Raw genomic sequence first — 21,652 nt, 5'->3', positions numbered from 1 at the left:
ATATCCAAAACATACAGAGAACTCATACAACTCAAAAATTTAAAAAACAAACTGATTTTAAAAATGGGCAGAGGACCTGAATAGACATTTTTCCCACAGAAGATACACATATGGCTAACAGACACATGAAAAGGTGATCTACATCATTAATCATCAGGAAAATGCAAATCAAAATCACAATGAGACACCACCTCATGCCTGTCAGAATGGCTATTATCAAATGACAACAAATAACAAATGTTCATGAGGATGTGGAGAAAGGGGAACACTCATGCACTGTTGATGGGAATGTAAACTGGTACAGCCCCTACTGAAAACAGTGTGGAGGTTCCTCAAAAAATTAAAAATGAAACTACTAGCAATTCCATTTCTGGATGTTTTTCAAAAATAAACAAACAAACAGAAACACTAATTCTGAAAGGTATGTAACTCCTATGATTATTTCAGCATTATTTACAATAGTAAAGATATGGAGGGAACCTAAGTGTTCATTGATAGATGAATGGATATATATATATATATATATATACGCACACGTGCACACACACACACACACACACACACACACACACACACACACACACACACACATACATAATGGGATACTACTCATTCATAAAAAAGAATGAAATCTTACTATTTGTGACAGCATGCATAGACCTAGAGGGTATTTTGCTAAGTGAAGTAAGTCAGACAGAGAAAAACAAATACAATATGATCAATACAATATGACCTCAATTGTATGTGGAATCTAAAAATAAAAACAAATGATCAAACATAGCAAAACAAAAACAGACTCATAGATACAGAGAACAAACTGGTGGTTGCTAGAGGTAGAGGGTTGGGAGGTAAATAAAATAGATGAGGGAGATTAAGAGTTACAAATTTTCAGCGACAAAATAAATGTCAGCAGGATGAAATGTACAATGAAGAATATAGTCAATAACACTGTAATAATTTTGCATGGTGAAGGGTGGTAATTAGACTTATTGTGGTCATTTTTTAATGTATAGAAATATCAAATCACTATTTTGTGCATGATGAACTAACATAATGTTGTAGGTCAAATAGATTCAATTTTTAAAAGTTGACAGATGTGTAAAAAATCTACTATGATCGTGTGTTTATCAATTTCTTTTTATACTTCTATCAGTTTTTGATTTAAAGAATTTGAACATTTTTATTTTTACTCTGTGTATGTATGCTTAGAATTGTCATATCTTGCTCCCAAATCAAACCTTTCATCATTATGTAGTGATACATGGCCCTAGTAAATTTTATTTTTGTTAACCTCTATTTCAATATTACTGTAACTAACTTGGGTTTAACTTTTGTTTTGAATTTTCTTGTAATGCCCTTTACCATCCTTTTGCTTTCAGCCTTTTAGAGCTATATAGATTGCATTTCTTCTCTTGTCAATAATACTGGTAGTTTTTTTTCTATTTAGTGTGATAATCTCTGTATTTAACTGATGAATTTATTTATTGTGATTACTAACATATCTGGACTTATTTCTCCTGGGAGACAATTCTACTTGAGTCTTCCGTTTCTGCCTATCTTTCAAGAGAGGTACTGAGTGCCTTTTGTTTCGAACTAGCTTTTCAAGGATGTTTGTGTGGTGAACAGCTTCAGAAGAGAGAGATAGTATCTCCTTCTGGAGCAAAGGGTAATTTTACTTACAGCCTTGGAAGACAGAGATGGAACCACTCTTCAGAGCAAAGAGCAAGAATGCTTACTATTCATCATCAAAGATTCAGGTTTTTAAGCTCAAGGTTCCTCTCCTGTAACACACCCTGCTTCATGCGCAGGTGTCATCTGGTTATCTCCTATCACGCTGTGGGAATTGTGGCTTGGAGAAGAGGCACAAAAATGCTGTTACACTGGCTACTGCTCCTGCCAAGTAATAAATCGCCTCTTGTTTTTGACCCAGGAGTCCTGTGTCTTCTACTATTAGCCATGAAACTGTGGCAGGCTAACTTGTTAGCTTAGAAATAGGATACAATCTCTGGCTCTTTACAATCCTTGACAATTTATATTATTTAGTTTCTTTAGTTTTTTCAATAACTCTGATCACCCAGTCCTTTCCTGATATGTATGCTATCAGTGTTCAATATTTAACTGTATTTTGTGGTTTTTTTCCCTAACCTCACAAATTAAACATCATCATCATCATCATTTCAGTATTTGATTTTTCCTCTTTCCCAGTCTGTTTTTTCATTCTGGAATTCTGGTTGAACATTTTCTCTCGTGGATATAACCTCTTTCACAAGTTCTGCTTCCTTTGTTTCTCTGCACTACAATCTGGGTAATTATATTGATCCATCTTCCTATTCATCTTCTTTTCAGTGTCGTCTAATCTGCTTCTAATTCATCTGGTGAATTTCAAAAATTGACTGTATTGAAATTTTAATGTTTTGATTTCTCTATTAAATCACTTTTAATAGTTTTTTAATTTTTTGGCCATTTAGAATTTCTGTCTCCTTTTTAAAACGTTTCATATAGAGATACTTCATAAGCAGTGTCCAAAATTTTAGTACCTGAGGTACTTGTGGGGAGGGATGTCTAAATTTCTGGGTTCGTTATTTTTGTTGGATCTCCCTCATGGTGGCTCCTTTACTTGTGTAATTTTTGCATTTTGAATTGTGAGTTCATGTTTGATCCGACTTAACCTGTGAATCCTGAGGGGTTAGAGAGTGTTTTATTTTTATTTTTACTAGGTGCCACAGGGTTTTATTAATCTTGAGCTACTTTAATTTCTAGTCTGAGTGGATTGCTGACCTATGAATATCATATATTTGAATTCCAGATCTGAGTGTGAGGCCCAGGATAGCAAAGTTTCTGGAAAGACTAGTATAATTCCTATCATTCTTGCTGCTAGTGTTCTTTTCTATGTAGAACCATCCGAGTAAAGAGAATTCTTCCAGGCTCCTTTTGCTGACAGGTGGATAATTTTACCCCTTATTTCACCCATGGTGCCCCTCTTTTAAGAGTTTGGCTTGACATGAGAAGCTCAGGTAAATTTCCGCATTTTTCTTGAGCCTAAGGTTTATTCTTCCATTGCCCTGCACAGTAGTTAATGCTCAAGTCTTTGGTTCCTGGATGGGCATTTTCTTTTGGGGTTTCACAAGATTTGCCCTTGGTTAGCATTTATGGTTTTGTTTGTTTTCGTTTTTGTTTTTTAAAATTTTCACCTTGTGCTATTTTGTTTTGACTTTTGGAAGAATTTCTTTTTATTATTTTTTTTTTTGTCAAAGTATGGTACAGTACAGAGAATTTCTCTGTACTTTTAGCTCAGTTGTATTTAAATATATGTTTATAGTATCATATTCAGGATCTAGTCATGTTACCATGGGAAGGCATTTTGGAATTTCTAGTCTTCCAGGCTCTCAGAAGGGAAGTCTCTAGCCTTAGACCTTTTCATTTAATAAACCATTTTTTTAAAACCACGCCTTACTTTATTAGCTTCTTGGTTGAATTTTTGTGTGTGGATGAAAGGCAGTGGAGAAACCATTTCAAAGTAACTCATTTGCAGTTTCCAGAATCTATTTTTTTAGTCAAAATTGAGACCATATAAATCCATCTCTATTTAATCTCTTGACAGCTTTCCTGGTCTCCATGATTATATAAAATATGATCAATTAGTAAAATTATTTGGCATTTACCTCTCTGTTTTCGTAAGCCCCTAGTATGTAATCCATTTGGATCCGGAAGTGCTCTCAGACTATCTCCTCATCTTTCTTGGAATTCACCTTTTCTCACTACTTGATTGAAGATTATTTCTCTTAATAGAAAAGGTAGAAGTCTTCTTAATACACAAACCGTGGTAGATTTGGCAGGTGAAGGATTACCTCGAGTGGCTTATTTAGTCTGTAAGAGAAATCCGTAGGCTATGGGTCTCAAGCTCACGTGGCTCTAAGTCCTTTAACTTGGTGTGTGTCCTCCCTAGCTTGACATTGTCAGTGTGCTGCTGGCCTCTGGGTGGCTTCCAGGGGTATCTGAAGCACCCTGGTCTCTCTCTCTGGGCTTTCCTTGCTACTTCTCAGCGAGTTTCTCTCAAAGGACAGGGTGCTCTATTCTCCTGATGCCCGGGCGCCACTGCCAGGCTCTCTATGTCACAAGTGCAGTCGTGGGTGCTCTTGGATCTGAATGCTGTGAACTGGGGCTTTTGCTAAGTATCACATGATCCTGGTCTGGGGTCACAGTTAAAGCTTTAGAAATAAACTACTTGTGTAGGTGGGCAACACTGGGTTGGCGCTGCAAAGCTGGGCAGCAGAATAAGGACAGAGAAGTTCAATCTGTGTTCCTAGATGCTGAGGTTAAACCCCACCAGATTACAGGGAGAGCCAGCCATGGAGGTGACTGGATAGCAGAGTGACACCCTGAAGCCTGAAGTGATAGCCCAACATCCAAGACAGGAGCTTCTTGGCTCCTGAGTCCTGCGGCAGCTTTTAAGCTTGTATTTTTTTAGCTTTATGCCTCACCCATGTGCCTGTAGCTTAAAGCAGTGACTACACAGGTTTGCACGTGGTCACTCCTGGGCAGAGGCAGCCAACATGGACTGGAGGAATGGTCAAGAGTATCTGGCCATTCCAGGGACCCTGGCCTCCTCCTGTCATCTGGTTATTATTGCCACCTAGAATTGGGCTGGGATCCTGCTCACAGGGCCCCCGAGGGACAAAGGTAGATCACATTTAGGTAAAGGAGGGAGCGTTTGCTTGAAGTCTGTTGGGAAGTGATGACATCAGTAAGGGGAAGGAAAGAAGAGGCAGTGTTTTATCCCAGCGCATCTCTTTTGCAGCTGCAGCGGTAGATGTGTGCTAGTGTCTGGGTGCAGCTCACATGCCCAGCAGTAAATGCCACAGTATCAGGTTTTCTGTGTGCTTGTCTGTCGTCCCCTACTAGAAAAGGAGTATTTTCAGGGCAGGGACACTGTTTTCTTTGTCTTTAAATCCTGACTGCTCCACTTAGTGGATGTGGGGCCTTGGGCCGTTTCCTGAATCATTCCAAGTCTTGGTTTCCTCCTCTGTAAAATGGGAATGATGAATAGCACCTACCTTATACTGTCGGTTTGAAGATCAGGGCGTGCCAAATGGATATCCAATGGATGAAGCGCCTTTTCCTTCTCTCTTTATTCCCTTTCAAGAAGTTCAAACCAGATGGTCTTAATGTTGTCAAATAGTGTGGGACTGCGTGCCATGGTCCAAGATCTCCCATCAGGAGCGGTCGGAGAGAGAAGCCAGGGACCCACCCCTCCTTGACCTCCCCCCTTTCCCCATTCCCACCTGAATGTTCATGGGTGGGGAGCTGGGTAGGGCTGGGGAACCTCATGCTGCTGAAAAACTGCCTTTAAAGTCTTTGGAACCAAAGGCAAGGAGCCAGAATCAAAGATTACCTTGTTTTTTGGAGTGTATCACTGGCTATTGTCCCCATCAAACAAAGCCCTTTCATCAGAGGTTCTTAAAACACTTTTTTTCCCCTCCTTTATTTTGCTTTGAAATAAGCTGGGCAACAATTAATTTCAGAGAGAGAGAGAGAAAGATAATTCAACAAGGATCCATTACTACTCTCAGCTTCTATTGCTGTAATGAAAATCTATTTCCTTTCCCTTTTGTGTCCCATATAATTTAATGCCCATTTTATTAATGGTCTGAAATAATTACGGAACCCTTTGTGATTCTCAAGTATGTTTCATTTAATTGTGCAATAAATGCCTAATCTCTTCCTCCATCTGAAGCTATTATGGCGTTAAAATTAACAATTATGCAGCAATGCGCCGGGGTCCATAGAAATCACTCCAGATAACTAGACATATATAAATCATTCATGAGAACAATTTCTGAAAAGAGACGGAGGGGAAAAAAATTGTGTTGAAAATGACATTGGGAAGCCAAGGGCCCAGCCTGTGAGAAGATAGTAACACCTTTAAAAAATCTTTTTTCTTTCCTTTTTTGTTATTATTATTTTATTAATTGTGTATGTGGCATAGCCCTCCCCCTCTTCTATTAGCCTGACAGATATTTTCAGAATTAATTAACTGTTAGCTCTGAGGATAAATTGTTCATTATCAATTCCCCCCCCCCTTTCTTTCTTTCCTTTTATAGTTTTTCTTTCTCTTTCAGGCCAGCAATTACACTCCCTGCCTTTCTCCAGCAGCTCCTGTTCTGCAGAGCTATCCAAATGGGGAAAGCGCTTTTTCTTTCAGCCCTATTCACTCCTCCTCTTCTCCCTTTTGTGGGATTTAATAACCATGGCTGATAGGCTCACACTGGACAGAGAGGTTAAGTTTGTTGTCTCAGCACTTTGCTGACAGGGGACAGCACAGGAATTCTGGAACTTCTTACCAGCCCTGTGGGGCTGCCTAGGGCCTGGCCTGACACAGGCATAGCCTGTAAACAGTGTTCAGAAACCCTGCAGCCCCAAACGTCCTGCTTACCTAAACGCATTTCCATTGGTGCTGTGAAAGCCCGCCTCCATCTTTTAAAACATTCCTGAATCCTAAGAGATTCCCAGCAAATATCTTCTGGCCCAAGCCCTCCCCTGGGACAGGTATATGCATGAGTCCATGTGCACGCATGTGCACACACACACACACACACACTCACGCTTGCTGGAGAGCAATGGGCAGGGTCAGAAAACCAAAGGCCCTCAGGGCCAGGTTGAAAACAGATGAATGAAGTGGATGGATTGGGGACTGTGGCCAACTGGACATCCCATGCCCTGCCTGAAGGGGGCAGCTGTTACCCAGCTTCCAGCAATCGCTGCATTTTTGGGAACGTGGGCCTGATGTGGCCAACTCTTCTGATGCTTCAAGAGAAGCCTTAAATTTGAATACGTCAACTAATTGTTGACAGTCAATTTAGAAAAAAAATTGGAACAACATAGGCTAATTGGGCAGGATGGATTCTGGCTGCGGCTGCTCGAAAGGATTGATGTTTATCTCCCAAATTGGCACAGCAGAAGGTGCCTTCAAGGGACAGGCTGAGCACGCTGTCCCTTGGCTGTCCATGCATCGTAGACCCTAAGGCTTTGGTTTCTTGGGTCTGAGGAATGTCTGAGGTTGGTCTGAAGGTTGAGCTCCACAATGAAGAGGGTTTTGGTGGGGGAGACAGGTCACCTTTGATTTCTTGTCAAGTGCCACCAATTCTAAATCATTAATTTAAGCACTGAATAATCCTCAGAGTAGTAGTTAAGAGTGACAAGTCCATCTGTGTGCATGTTCCTGGTGATTTTACAGGTGATTTGACTAAGTATTAATTGAGGGCACATTGAATTTAGAGTCCAGATATGCTTGTAATGATGTTGCCAGGCATGTGGGCTCTGTTGATGATCGTTAACACTTTTGGAGAGCAGGAACTAAATATTAAGCCCTAATCCATGTAATTGATATTAGATGAATTCATTTCATCTTCTTCCTAACCTTATTAGGTAGATATTATTATCATGCCCATTTCACAGATGAAGGAACTGAGAAGTTAAGGAACATGCACCAGACAATTTAGTGTAAAGAGCAAAGGCAAGATTCAAAGCCATGGTCATCTGAGCCGAGTTTGCTTCTCACTTGGTAGAACTGAGCAAGATCATACACAGATGTAGGACATGACTGGAGAAAATTTAGTAAGCAATAGCAGTGAAAGCACATCTATACAGAACAAAACAGTTCATAATGTGTTTTAATGTTCATTATCTAACTGAGAGACAAATTTAACTACTTTGAACATCACACTGATAAACATCTCAATATCATTGTCCATCTCTCTTTATGGACTGTCAAGATTATTTTCTTAAAACTTTCATGGAGATGGAATTCTTTTATCAAAATATATGCAAATTTATAAGGATTTTTAATATGTATAGTTGAATTGCCCTCCAGATAATTTGTGTGTACATCCCCACCAACAGGTCTGCCATCTTTTTTATTAACAGCATAGTATTCCTTAACAAGGTGGAGATACACTAATGTCAAACTTCATGGTTTTCATCTAGCTTTTATTTTAACCTTTCTTCTAAAACTGACTCTGATTCTGCCTCCCAAGATTAAGTGGAAAAGCGAACTTGATTCATGCTGAAACTTCCCTGTAGAATAAAACATTCACAGTGCTGGCACCTGGGAGCATAGGAGAAGTTTGACACCCAAATCCCTTATGAGTCTTTCCACCATTTCAGTATTCTTTAAGTACCTGCTTATACGAATCACAGAGTAGGAGTTAGTCCTTAGTACTTCCAGCTAGTTATTTTACTCTAGTTTTGTCTCTTTTTATAAGTACTACCCCTGATTTACTCCTTCTACTTGAAGGAGAGCTACCCAGGAGAGCAGCCAATCTGCATCCACGTGATGTGAATGAGAAATGGACTTTTACTATACTAGATCACTGGATTGTTTGTTACCCAGCCTATGCTGATCAATGCAGGTTCTTTATTAAAAGTCTAATTACACAGGCAAAAAAAGAAGCACCCTGCTTGCACATTTGCATGTGTGTAGCCTAGAACCACCTGTAGTAATGTTTCAATTCAGAATTTTGTGATTTTCCTGGCCAATGGGATCTAAAGTATCCTACAAACAGCACGCCTCAATTTTGTCACCAAACTCCTGACTCAGATTTCTAACTCTAAGTTTGGCTTACAGATAAAATGCCTTATAGAGAAGCACATTAAACGTTTAAACAGAATATCCCCTTCTAAACAATAAATCACCTGGGACCTTCTTTCGGTTGGAGACTATCTATCTCACCCCTGAAGACCTTTAAAAAATAGGATAATAATAAAAGCTGACATTTATGGAGCACTTATGATCTGTGAGGCACTGGGCTTTGCAAGCATTAATTTATTTGCTTTCACAGTAATCCTATGAGGCAGGTTTTTTTTCTTTTTCTTTTTCTTTTTCTTTTTTTTATCCTATTTAACAGATAAGGAACCAAAGCTTAGAGAGTTTAAGTAATTTGCCCAAGGTCACACAGGTAGTAAATGGAAGAGCCTGTATCCTGCACAAGCCTGTCTCTTAATCACTGTGTTACAGCGCAGTGTTTGGATTGGTGTGGAAACAGTCCCAGGGACAAAGGCTTCAGGACTCCAGGCCACAGAGCATTCTGAAGTGAGTGCAGAGGCCCTCACCTCCGTGTAGCCCATGCATTTGGAGGAGTAGGTATGTGGCTTTGAGCCCACTGAACAGCCTGGTGAGGCTCCAGTGAACAGACACAAGAGCCGCAGGGCCTGCCCAGCCCAACGCTGCACCAGAAGCCCTGGTGTCCGGAGGGGCTTCTCCAGGCCTGCTGTGATCTCGGGGATGGTAATAGATTCCTCTCAGAGGCAGAATTCAGGGGCAAGATGTTATTACCTTCCCTTGCAATTGTTTTGTTTAATTTCCATTTTAAAATTTATTTCCTGTGAGAATGAACTGACTGGAAATCATCTGTGCCAGAGAAGGAAGGTGATTTCTTATTAACTCTCCCAGGTAATGGGCGGCTGCAGCTGGGGCTGTGGGAGGGCTTGAGTTACTCAGGGCTGGGGAGCTCTCGGAAAGGGTGTGAGTGGGGCCAAGTGGCCCAGGCGGGGGCAGTGTGCTGTGTGCTGTGGGCCTGGGTGATGTGGCCTGCAGGGCTGCACACCAGCTTAAGTCGTATACAAAAGTCTAGACACAGCATCTCCTTGAAGTGGGAAGGGAATCCTGTCTCTTCCCCTGGCTGGAACACAGACTGTATTAAAGAAAACAAGCAAACAAAACAACCGATTTTAAGCAATTATGAAAATCCTTTTTTGGAAACAAAGTTTATCTCCCTTCCTCTGGCTGGCAGATGTGAGGCTGGTGTCGACTGAAAGTTAAGAGTTTTAGAAAGGAGCAGAGGCGTGGGAAATGTCAGGACATCTTGCTCATGCCTTTGCCTGAGAACATATCTGAGTAGGACCCTGGACAATTGGACCTCTGTTCTGCGGTGGCCTTGGCACACCTTTCCCTGATGTCCTTGCTCCTGGATAAGCTGGATGGCTCAGCCCCTGCAGATGTAAAACCTCAGAGCCTACCTTGTCAGCACTGCCTTTCAATGAGTGGCCAAGTGCTGTCCAGCCTCCCCTCCAATGTACCTGGCATCCATTCCTTCTGCATCTAAGGCCTGTGATTTGTTTCTAGTTTTCATCCTCTCCTTCAGGAGACCCCGTCCTGAGCACTCTGCCTTCAGTCCATAGCCTTTGAGACTTTTTACAGGCTGGTACCAGATTCATATTTCCTTAAGTGTGGCTTTCGTGGTATCATGCTGCTTTAGTTTTCAATGGCTTCCTATTGGATAAAACAAACATCTTAGCTTGGTGTCTATTTATGTTTCAGCCAAATTTCCCCATGATCTAGATTCACCTGACCCAATGCAGCCGCTTCTCTTCCCAGTATCCCTGCAAACGTCCCTGGCCCTCATCCCCCTCAGCCCAGGGGCAGGACTGAAATATCTTCAGAGGTCAGATAGACCATGTACATGGCATCTGACACGTGGTTTCATGTTAGAGGAAAAAAAGAAAAGCTGTTGTGGACTCTGGAGAGTTAGACACACATCCCATGTCAAGGGGGCGATGCTACTCAGACCCCGTTAGTCTTCCCAGGCAGGTATTCTTTTCCAGAACTTCTTAGAATATGTATATGCTTCTCTGAGTCCTGAGTCCAGAGAAAAATCCATCAAAAAATCAGGAGGACAAGAAAAAGTGTTATAATTCTTTGGCAAGAGTTAAAGTTTAACAATCAACACGGAGATACAACTGATTCAAAGGAATCCATTTTTGTTAAGTTGAAAACTGAGCAGGAAATGCTGGCATGTGGAATTGAGGGTTGTGTGTGGGTTAGTGGCCTTGTCTGCTGCTCATAGTGAGTCAGTTTTACAAATAAAATAAATATTAACTTTATGTGTATTGTCAGACATAGAAAACAAACTTATGGTTACTAAAGGGGAAGGAGGGGAGAGATAAATTAGGAGTTTGATATAAACTACTATACACAAAATAAATAAACAATATCCTACATAGAGCACAGGAAACTATATTCAGCAGCTTGTAATAACCTATAATGAAAAAGGATATAAATACATTTATAACTGAATCACTATGCTGTACATCAGAAACTAACACATTATAAATGAACTATACTTCAAAAAAATATTTAAAATAAATTTCTGTGTTGTATACTTATTACAAATCCCATAAATGGTGTTCTAAAAAAGAATAAGTTTGGAACAAAGGCAGCTCTTAAATTGGTAATTTTGACATATGATTCTGTGTGGTGTTGTAACCTTGCTAGGAGGTCTGTTTGAATACTACCAATGATTTTTCCTGCTCTTTACCAATGTTTATTAAAGCCTACTTTTATGTGTAAGTACTGCTAAGCTTAACACTTACTATTTATTTAATAAAATGCTTTAAAATAGCCACAATAATAAGCAATGATTTTGAAGAACTGTGAAGATATTTAAAGAATAATGTATGATTTAAAGGAAATATTTGAGAATTCCCAGGGATTCTGATTTCTCCTATTCCTGAATCCCAAAGATTAATATCTATGGTTAGTTCTGAAACCTTGATTCAGCTGATTATTGCCAGATGGACTAAAGGGTGGACCTAGTGCTGTTGGCTCTCTCTCTTGACTTTACAAGAGAAGGTAGAAATATGGACATTTATGTAAAATGTTAAATCAAAATAATTTACAGTGTCGAATTTTTATGATTTAAGCTGTTGATCTCATCAACTTAAAGAAAAACACATGCCATGAGGTTGTGAATTTAAGTTTTATTCAGGGTCTTACTGAGGACTATAGCCTGGGAGGTAGCCACTCGGTAGCTCTGAGTAAATTGTTCTGAAGAGGTAGGGGAGGAGCCAGTACAGGTATATATGAATTTGTTGGCTAGGAAATACATGCAGTTAAGCATACATTTTGGTAAAGGATTACTGCTGCTGATCACAAAGAACAGATATCTCAAGTTAATGATTTTAGTGCCTTTCTATGTATGGGAAGATGTAAGGATCTAAGGTTGTGAAATTCCTCCTGTTAGATATGCATCTAACTATCTAGGAGCCCTTTGATCCAAAGCCCAGAGTGTCTTATCCTGGTTTTCATCCTGAATTCCTCTCAAGGGTGTACCGGAGAGTGACTGCAGTGGGTTGCGACTTAATCCTTATGGAACTGGGTGATGGATGACACGCTATGTTTTAGTTGTTTACAATTTCAACTTTTCCTCCATTTAGTACATCTTTTCCCTCTCCACGCGGACAACCCTCCAGACAAAATCCTTCCCATCTTTCAATCCCTTTCCTCTCAGCTGTCCCCCCCTTTATGCAGGCTTTTACTTCTCAACCTTTACAGCTCCCTGGGCCATTTCTGTGCCCCCCCCCCCCCCGGGGCATTGCTGATATTTGGGTCCACATCTAACAGCAGAATTTAGATTCTTACCTGGCTGGAACTGTCCTGCTTTCATATTTGGATAACCCAGAGACCCGCACACTGCAGGGACTCAATAAATATTTGAGTAAATGGGTGAAAGAACGTACCAGGCTTCTGGAGTATAAGCCCACAAATCCTAGATCCTGAGCCCCCCAGGACTTATCATCAGACAACATATAATATTTCAATCAGTGGCCACTTCCAGGGAATGAAGGTTGGCCAAAGGCCAAACAAGGAATTGCAATTAGCAAGTTCATGAATATCTTGTTTACATTTCAAACAAGCTCATAGCTTGGTTTCTGTATCTAAAGGATTGTGCTTTATTTATAGACCATTAATGACTATTAATATGTGGAATTGTGGTTGAAATTCACAAATGTTACGATTGGAGAACAAACTCAGCCCACCCTGTTGTATGGAAATTACTCTGATTAGCGCATAATGGCTAACTAAAGAGTTATTTGTCTCTTCAATTGCAGGGCAGAGAAGGGTAATGAGTTTCCTGGCTCAGGCTCCATTCTTCTAGGAGTCAGTAGGAGGGAACTTTTGGTCTTTAGACACAATGGTCCAGTTGTTAAGAAGTCTCAGCTGACATCCCATGAACCCACCTCTCTGGACCCTCTCCCTTTGGGGACAGGGAGTTGTATTTCTCTCACATTCATCACAGAGCCTTGAACTTAGTGGGTGTTTAATGAACGTTGGAAAGAATTCCAGAATCTTATGTTTTCACTCCCATTTATTTGCATCAAGCATTTACTATGTCCATACTGACTATTACATGCTAGGGATACAGAGAGAAATAGTAGATGTCCTTTCCTTTAGAAAGCTCACATTCCTATCTGGGAACAGATGGATGAACACATGGTGTTATATAAGTCAGCGAGGTGAATTAGGAAAGCAGAGGACCTCATAATGTCAGGCATACCCCGCTCTACCTTGTACGTAACTTTAACGAGAACTTCAACTGCTCTGAACTAGAGTTTGTTTTCTCATTCGTTTCCTGCACTACACCGTGAGCAACTTAAGGGGAGAGAATGTACCTCATATAGTAGGCTTTCCATAAGTGTTGAATGAATTAATGAATAAGTGGGATTGTCACAGACCTCTGCCTGCAAGCTCCCAGTGCTTGCAGAGAATGGAAGATGCATAACAGCCCTCCTGGAAGTCTAATGGGGATTGTATGTCGGTGGGTCTGTCAGAGAAGCTTCAGGGACCACTGCTCAGTCAGAAAATTGGACATGGCCAGTAGCGTGCTGTAAGGCGTGCACCTCCAGATGGGGAGTCCCGACCTGAAATGCCTCAGTGTCAGTTCCTCTCCCAACACCCTAGTGACTCTGTGATGGTTGTGTGATGAAGCCCTTCCACTTCTGACTCTGGTCAGATCAAGTATCCAAGTCGGTGAAGCTCAGGACAAGGTTTTGGAGCCAGAAGGATCATGTGAGCTGGAGTTGCTTACTTTTCATCTTCCCTTGTTGCCTGAAGAAAACCATTTGCAATGGGAAGGAATGAGGTCAGCAAACAAAGAAAAGCAGAGTCCAGAGTTGGCTCCCTGATAACATTGTTCCTGGACCTGGGTGTGCCTGAAAATAGCTAGCCTTTGGATTCTTCAGTGAAGGCAACCTATAAATTCTTCCTCCTCCTTTTTTTTTTTTTATTTTGGTTTGAGCTTCTATCTTCTTCAACTTTTTAGAAAATACCAGTCTAGGTAAAGGCCCTGTGCTTTGGAGTGAGACAAATCTGGTTTCAAACTCTGACCACTGCATTGTTGAGTCTTTCTATTACAGCAGCTCAGCCTCGAACTAAATCCACCAAGTGAAAAAGGATTCTAGCTGGAAGTGAGGTGGTAGCAGAGGACAGAAAGAAGGAGCTAGATTTGAGTGCTTTTGAGGAGTTAGAATCAATAGGACATGGGGTAGTTTATTATATGTGTGACAGTCAAGGGGTCGGGGGAGGGGTTGAGGAGAAGTGGTGGTTTCCGGCCTGAGTGACTGGTGTGCAGTGATACCCAGGACCAGCTCCGTGGGCTTGTTTCATATGCTCCTGATAGGCCCCTGTTCTGGCAAACTTTCAGGTGGACTACTTTCCTCCTCCCATTCTCTGAAGGCAGAATGAGCTTGAGGAGTCAGAGTTCTGAAAGACCCATGACATTCTTGCTCTTTCATCCATTCATTCAACTTTTACGGAATGCCTACTGGGTACTGGCTCGAGCAGCCACTAGGACACAGAATTGATTAAGGCACATCCTCTGCCTATCAGTTACTCACAGCGTGGTGGAATCAACTGATGAGAACACAATAAACTTCAATAGCAGAGCAGTTGAAGATCTTGACTAAAGTCACACAGGGTCTCCCACTTAGTTTAATGCTCTGCTATTGCTGTCTTGAATATCCCAACAGCTTTTAAATGAGGGGCACTACATTTTCATTTTGTACTGGCCCCCAGAAATTATGTAGCCAGTTCTAGTGGAAGGACATGATGGCAGGGGAAGAACGTAGGGGTGACAGATACTGGATGTGGTTTGGAAGTCTAAAGGTGGGAGGCTGACAGGAGTGGTCTTGGATGGTGGGGTGAGGAGAAAGGGCAGTAGTGGGTGTGGTCAGACTTCTAGAATCTGAGGGGCAAGAGTTGTACATTTCTTGCGGGCCAAACGGGATGTGGAGCCCCTCAGCTGTTGTAATGGAAACATAGAGACCACAACCCCCTTGGCTCCCAGGCTTGCTTCCTCCAGTTTCTGAAGACCCCACGGACACATAACCAGACATGTTTACAGGAGGCATAGTAAGAGACCGAGGACAAAGACAAGACAGCTTTCCTGATGGAGGTTTCCAGAATGAAGGCTAATATTCTCAATATCTTGCTCCCCCAGATGCTGTGAAAAGAGCAGAAATGACTGCTCTTAATCTGCTGCTGTATTCCTTGGCAGATAATATTTTGTTTGTTTGTTTTTGTTCCAGAAATTTGACAGTTTGACTGTGGATACTCTATCTCTCTGGCAACAGGGCTGGAAGCAGTGCTGTGCAGTTCACTGGGGGAGTGTCCAATATTTTATCTTGAGAATTTAAAAAAAAAGACTTTTGATTGATCTAATTTGTGAGCCAGAACATTTCAAGGCATTGTGCAAAGGCTTTGGAGTCAGACATCTCAGGTTCAAGTCCATATTGTACCAGTTGCAAGCTGAGTGAACTCAAGCAAGTCTCGGAGCATGTTTCCTTACCTGTGACAGATGCACACCTTGCAGGGTGTGGGAGGATTGGAAGCGAGAGGGCAGAAGGTTGAGTGGTTGTCAGAGCTGGGGAAGATAGCTGATACATTTTAAGAGATCTGAGAAGGGCTTGCTAGGAGGTGGCCAAACTGATGTAGTAACTGTCTCCTCCAATAGGTGCATTGAGGGAGAATCTTGGAAGGGAATTTGTAGGCACAGAAGATGCAGAAAAGAGGGTCAAGAGTGCTTTCCTCCTACCTCTGCCAAGTGAGGACCAACCCAAAAGAATGACTTAGTGAGATCAGGGGTGCTGAAGAGGAGGGGAGACACTCATTTCACTCCTTGTGCTGCTGGCAGAGTCTGGCTTGAGAGATTTCTTGGGAGACCCTCATAGATCACCTGAAGTTCAAGGGGCCCGGAAACTGCTTGGAGAGAGGGCAGCCAAGGGGAGACTTTCACTTCACTTGGTGGCCCAGGGTTAGTGAGCTTTGTTATGGGCTATGAAGATGCTTCAGTTGGTGACCAGGCAAGAGTTGTCTTGAGCCAGAGAATTGGCAAGAGAGCTATCTTCTGAAAAGGGAGTTCATTGAACATCTCAGGGCTTTATCATTGAAACAAGAGCTTAGGATGTTTGCAAGAGGTCAGCTAAAGAGATCATCAGCTTCATCAGGAAAGGAGACAGTGTGTGAGTCCTCACCTGTGCTTTGGGCATTCTGTGAAATATGAGCAGGATTTGGGAAGGACACCAAGAACCAACAGAGATTTACCAATTGTCCCACCTAGGTAGAAAAGTATTTGCCTGTGTTTCCTCTAATTCCTCCTCCCTGATCTGACCCCAGGGAGGTTAGACGGTAGAGGAGGTTGGAGCAAAGAAAAACTAAAAAAAAATCACAGCTTGGACCTGAACTTAGGCAGGGTGGGCTGGGAGGTAGAAGAAAAGATATAAATGAAATAACACTTAAGTTGCACTAAAGATTTTATTTAAATGAGACTTGACTTTTTTCTTTTTACTTTTAATTGTGGAAAATTTCAAACATATACAAAAATTGAGTAAAGAGTATCATAAGCGTTCAAGTACTTATCTCCCAGCTTCTATAATTATCAATTTGTGGCCAATCTTGTTTCATTCATAATCCTAACCACTACCCGTCTCCCGTACTATTTTGTAACAACTCCTAGACATCATACCATTTTATCTTATAAAGTTTTCAAGTATGTCTAAGATATAAGGACTCTATTTAAGCATTACTACGATATCATTATTACACCTAAATATTTGACAGTAATTCCCTAATGTCATCAAATGTCCAGTCAGTGTTTAAATGTCTCCATCTGTCTCATAATATTTTTTATAGTGAGTTTGAATTAGGATCCAAAGTTCATATGTTGCATTTGGCTTATTGGTCTTTGTATTGGTTTCCTAGGTCTGCTGAAAGAAAGTACCACAGACTCGGTGCCTGTAACAACAGAAATTTATTCTCTTGGAGTTTTGGAGGCTAGAAATATGAATTCAAGATGTTAGCAGGGCCTGGCTCTCTTGGAAGCTTTTAGGGGAGGATCCTTCCTTGCCTCTTCCAGCTTCCAGCCTGTAGCCCCAGGTGTACCTTGGCTTTGACAGCTTCAAATCTCTACCTCTATCTTTATGTAGCTGTCTTCACTCTGTGGGTCTCTGTCTCTGTGTCTCTTCTCGTAAGGACACAGTCATTGGATGAGGGGCCTACTCATTTTAACTTAATTACATTGCAAAGACCCTATTTCCAAATAAGGTCATATTCACAGACACCATGGGTTAGGACGTCAATGTATCTTTTTTGGGGAGACACATTTTTAACCCATAATAATTAAAAAAATTTTTTTTAAATTGAAGTATAGTCAGTTTACAATGTTGTGTTAATTTCTGGGTACAACATAGTGATTCAGTTATATACATATATATAGTGCTTTTCATATTCTTTTCCAATAATAGTCTTTTAAGATGATTTAATCTATTAATTTCCCATCCTTCTTTCCCCACCCCTTGAAATTCTTCTGTTAAAGAAACTGAGTCATATGTTCCATAGAGTTCCTCACAGCCTGAATATTTCTATGCATTTTCATAGTGTTATTTAGCACATCTCTCTAAACTACATTTTAGATCTAGAAGCCTGATCTTGATACAAATTTGATTTTTCTCAAGAATCAAAGTGTTATGTTACAGATCAACTGTTGTAAAACAGATGTTGCAGGCTTCCATTAGGTGACACGTAACTTTTAGTTTGGACTGGACTTTTTAATATCAGAAAGTAAGAATGTTAATATGTGAAAGTGACTAGTAAACTATAGCATTTGCCTGTGATGTCGCCCAGAAGCTGAGAAGGAAGTTCTGGGTATGACGGAAGTGGTACAAAAAGAAGAAAGTTGTTTCTGGACCACACCATACTTTAATCATAATATAGAGCAAATGCTCTCCTGTAAGAATGCTTGGGTTTGAATTACCAAGCTCCACTGTTTACTTTCTGTGTGATTTTAAGCAAGCAATTTAACCTCTGTGTCTCAGTTTTGTCATCTGTGAGATGGAGATAATTAGAGGTTATTGGAAGGATCGAATGAATTAATATAAAACATTTAAGACAGAGCCCAGCACATAGTAATTACTATATGTGTTTTTTATTATTATTGGTAGTATTGGGGTAGCTATTGTTGTTGTTGTTAATGTGCCTGGTGTTAGCCAAATGCTATTCATATAAAGATTTTTGTAAAGTTTCGTATAAAATGATATTGATGGCCCCCGTGGGACCCAGGTGAGTTGCAGCCGTCAAATCCACCCTTTGGCTAAATAGTGAGGAGGGAACGTTAGAGAAGCTTACCTCTTTTTCTCATCTCTTTTTAATTTTCCTTCCATCCCCTCCCTTCCTCCCTCCAACATCTTTTCTAATTGCTAACATTCCTGGGCAGGGCCCGACGTAGTGTGGAAGGGGTCTTGCCCATTGGACCAAGGTTCTCACCTCAACTCCTCTTTAATCTCCGTGAGTGCTCTTGAGTAAATCTGGGCATCCCTGTGTCTTTATCCTTGTTGGCAACATGACAGCAGCATAATTTCCGTTCTAGAAGTTAAATGTTTCCTGCCTTATCAGAAAGCTTGTACAGATTCTCGCTCTGAACAGGACTCGTGGGTGGACTAGGAAACCTGGATAGTCACCTTAGACATACACTGCTCCTTCCCCATGAAAATCTGGGTCTTTCTCATGTCTGACAACTTCTCTGCCCTCTTTCTAGGATGGCTCAGATCTCCACTTCAGGTTGATCATGACACCAAGACCTGGGAAGAAGAGGAGGTAAGTAGCCCACATAGTGATCTAGTCTGAATGCTAAAAAAAAGTTATTTCTAAAGCTCTTTACTTAAATGTATTTAACAAATACCTATATTACATTTATCTTCTTCCAATCTTGGTTCAAAGTGCTTTACAAATATTCACTAATTTAATTCTTACAAGGGTTCTCTGAGGTAGATACTAATGTTATTCTAATTTTACAGATACGGAAACTGAGATACATAGGTGTGTTAACATGTAAAGTCACACTGCTAAGGTCAATGTATATTAAAAAAACAGTTTAAAACAGCTCATACAAAGTGGATATGTATCAAAATTGGACTCATTAAGGAGGGGACTGTCAGGATGGTAAAGATAGTTCAACAAGCATTTGGAAAACTGATATTTATATAATCAGTTGGGAAAGGCATGCTAAAGTAAGTTTGCTAAATTAGAGAAAAAACTGGTTAATGTCTTATAGGGCAATAAAACTGTAACCTTTAGAGTTATCTTCTCTGTAAGACAAACTATTTTCCTCTCTGCTAACAATTTATAAATTAGCATATAACACAGAAAGTCTGGGTCTTAATCAATAAAATAAAAATCGTAATTCAAACAATTGTTGTTCTCCTGGAGAATTCAGTAGTCCTCTGGTCACCGGTTAGATGAGGCTCCAGTGTCACATCACAAAGAGATGCACTTCTCATTACGTCTCACATCCAAGTTTTGGATTCAAACCCAGCAGTTGGGTCATTAGAGCTCAAATGGGAACCACCACATGAAGTTGCATTTCTAACTGACAGGATTCCCCTCCCTAGTTAAGTCATGGCCCGTAAGAATGTGTATGGTATGAAAAAGAACACTATTAGATTGCATTATTTGATAATCTGAATATTGTAAAAGCCCACCGATCTCCAAAGACTTGTATTTTTAAGAAAACTCATTTCTCCTGTGACTCTCCCTTTTTTTCCATTTGGAGGGGAGAGGTAGGAGGGAGAAGATTAAATATTCTGCAAATTCATGTTGATCTCTGATTGGGATGGAGGCTGGTTGTCTTGGAAGAAAATCTGGTGGCAGAGAATCTACCTAAGGGTCGCTCATGCCCTTCAAAGTGATCCTCTTCCATCTAGAGGAATGGGCACTGACCTTTAGTTTCTTAAAAATATTTATTGTGATTATCTAAAAACATTGTCTAAACCACACATTGGTAAATAGTATAGAAAAAGTATCTTGTTGGTTGAGACTTGACTGGTGGGAGTATTGGTAGCTGATATGAGCATACAGAGAGTTGTGCAGTAAATATAGTGAAAATTTATTTCTAAGAAAAAAAGAACCACTGAGTATCTTTCAATATGCTGCATTCTCTAGAGATTCTTTCAAAACCCAGACTCCTTGGTGATCTGTTCTTTATCAGCTTAGTTGTTTAATCCCTGCTGCCCTTTATTGATTCTGGCCATGTGTTATCTTAGTAAGAGTTGGTTTCTGTCAATTTCCTCTCACTCGTTACTGGGACTGTATTTCAGATCTTCCATTTCCATGGGTTTGTTTGGGACCCACCACCAAATTCACAAACTAATTATCCCTTCCTTGACTTCTCTGTTGCTAAGTGCCTAACAGAGAAAGGTAGGTCTCAGCAGGAGGGTAAATCACCCCCCACCACTGTTCACGGCTGCATTTTCGAGGGATCCTTGATTTCGTATTATAATTTAATTTAGAAAATGTTTCCTGACAGATGTGCACACAGACAAAAAGATATCCATCTTGTAGAGGCCTGGAAACCAAGGATATGGAATAAATTGATTAACTTAAGAGGGAAAAAATGAATAATAGGTGAAGAAAAGATTTGAGGAAATAACATAAAAGAGGAAACAGAAAAGATGTAACAGATGAAATTCATTGGCACAAGTTATAGGACTCTAAGCAAAAATACAGAAAGGCTTCTCTGTCCCTTGGTACCTAGATAAATAGGTAGCAATAGTAAAAAATGTAAAATTAAAAAAAAAGTAAAAAAACAAAAAAAAGTAAAAAATACAAAAAAAAAACAGGCAAGGGGTGAGCATGAGCCATTCCTCTTGCCTTGACTCGGTCTTTATTTCTCATTTTAGTCATTGTTCATTTATTAATTCCATCACATACTGGGCATCTGGGAATAATGCTAAATTTAGAAGAAAGTGATGAACCTCCTGCCTTCATAGAACTCATGGTTTATTCCTTCTCACTGTGTTTTCCAGTTTGCCCCTGCTTGGCGGAAAATAATTATATAAGAATTGATCAACAAAACCTATCATCGGGCTCAATAATTTCACTGAAATATTATATACATAGATGCAATTACATACATCTATGCACACAGATATTTATAATATATAAATATATTTATAATATATAGTGCTTTATAAAGTTGTAACCCTGTAATGATCTTTTATTGAATTACTGTTTCCATTTGCTTCTCATTAATTCATGCCATTAATCTCCTATGATATGGCCACTGAAAGGTCATGACTCATCTCCCAGTTGTCAGATGCAGTGACCTTTTCCAGTTGTCCACCATCCTTGAATAGGCGACCTGTACTAGAGGAAATATTTTCGGAGCATCTGACAGTGTTGAACGCCTCTCCTTCCTCAACCTTCTCCCTTCCTTGTGTTCCTGTCCCGGGCAGGACCATGGGCTTGAGCGTCAGGCCAAACTCACTTTGAATCCGTGCTCTGCCACTTTCTGACTTTCTGATGGAGGAAGCAGCTCTGGGCCTCCGT

At 40.5% G+C, this 21,652-nt stretch overlaps 1 long non-coding RNA gene across 1 annotated transcript in view; it reads left to right on the top strand.

The window, feature by feature from the left end:
• The window catches only part of LOC140687138 (uncharacterized), a 43,576-nt gene extending 22,311 nt beyond the window's left edge, over window positions 1-21,265 (top strand). The window contains exons 2-3 of the long non-coding RNA XR_012061362.1: window positions 18,864-18,922; window positions 21,130-21,265. This is a non-coding gene — a long non-coding RNA (uncharacterized lncRNA). The remainder of the gene's footprint in view (window positions 1-18,863; window positions 18,923-21,129) is intronic.
• The last annotated feature ends 387 nt before the right edge of the window (window positions 21,266-21,652 follow it).

The sequence above is a fragment of the Vicugna pacos genome, chromosome 1 (genome assembly GCF_048564905.1).
Source record: "Vicugna pacos chromosome 1, VicPac4, whole genome shotgun sequence".
Lineage (NCBI taxonomy): Eukaryota > Metazoa > Chordata > Mammalia > Artiodactyla > Camelidae > Vicugna > Vicugna pacos.
Note: the sequence above shows the minus strand (reverse complement) of the source record. Positions and strands in the feature narration are given on the sequence as shown.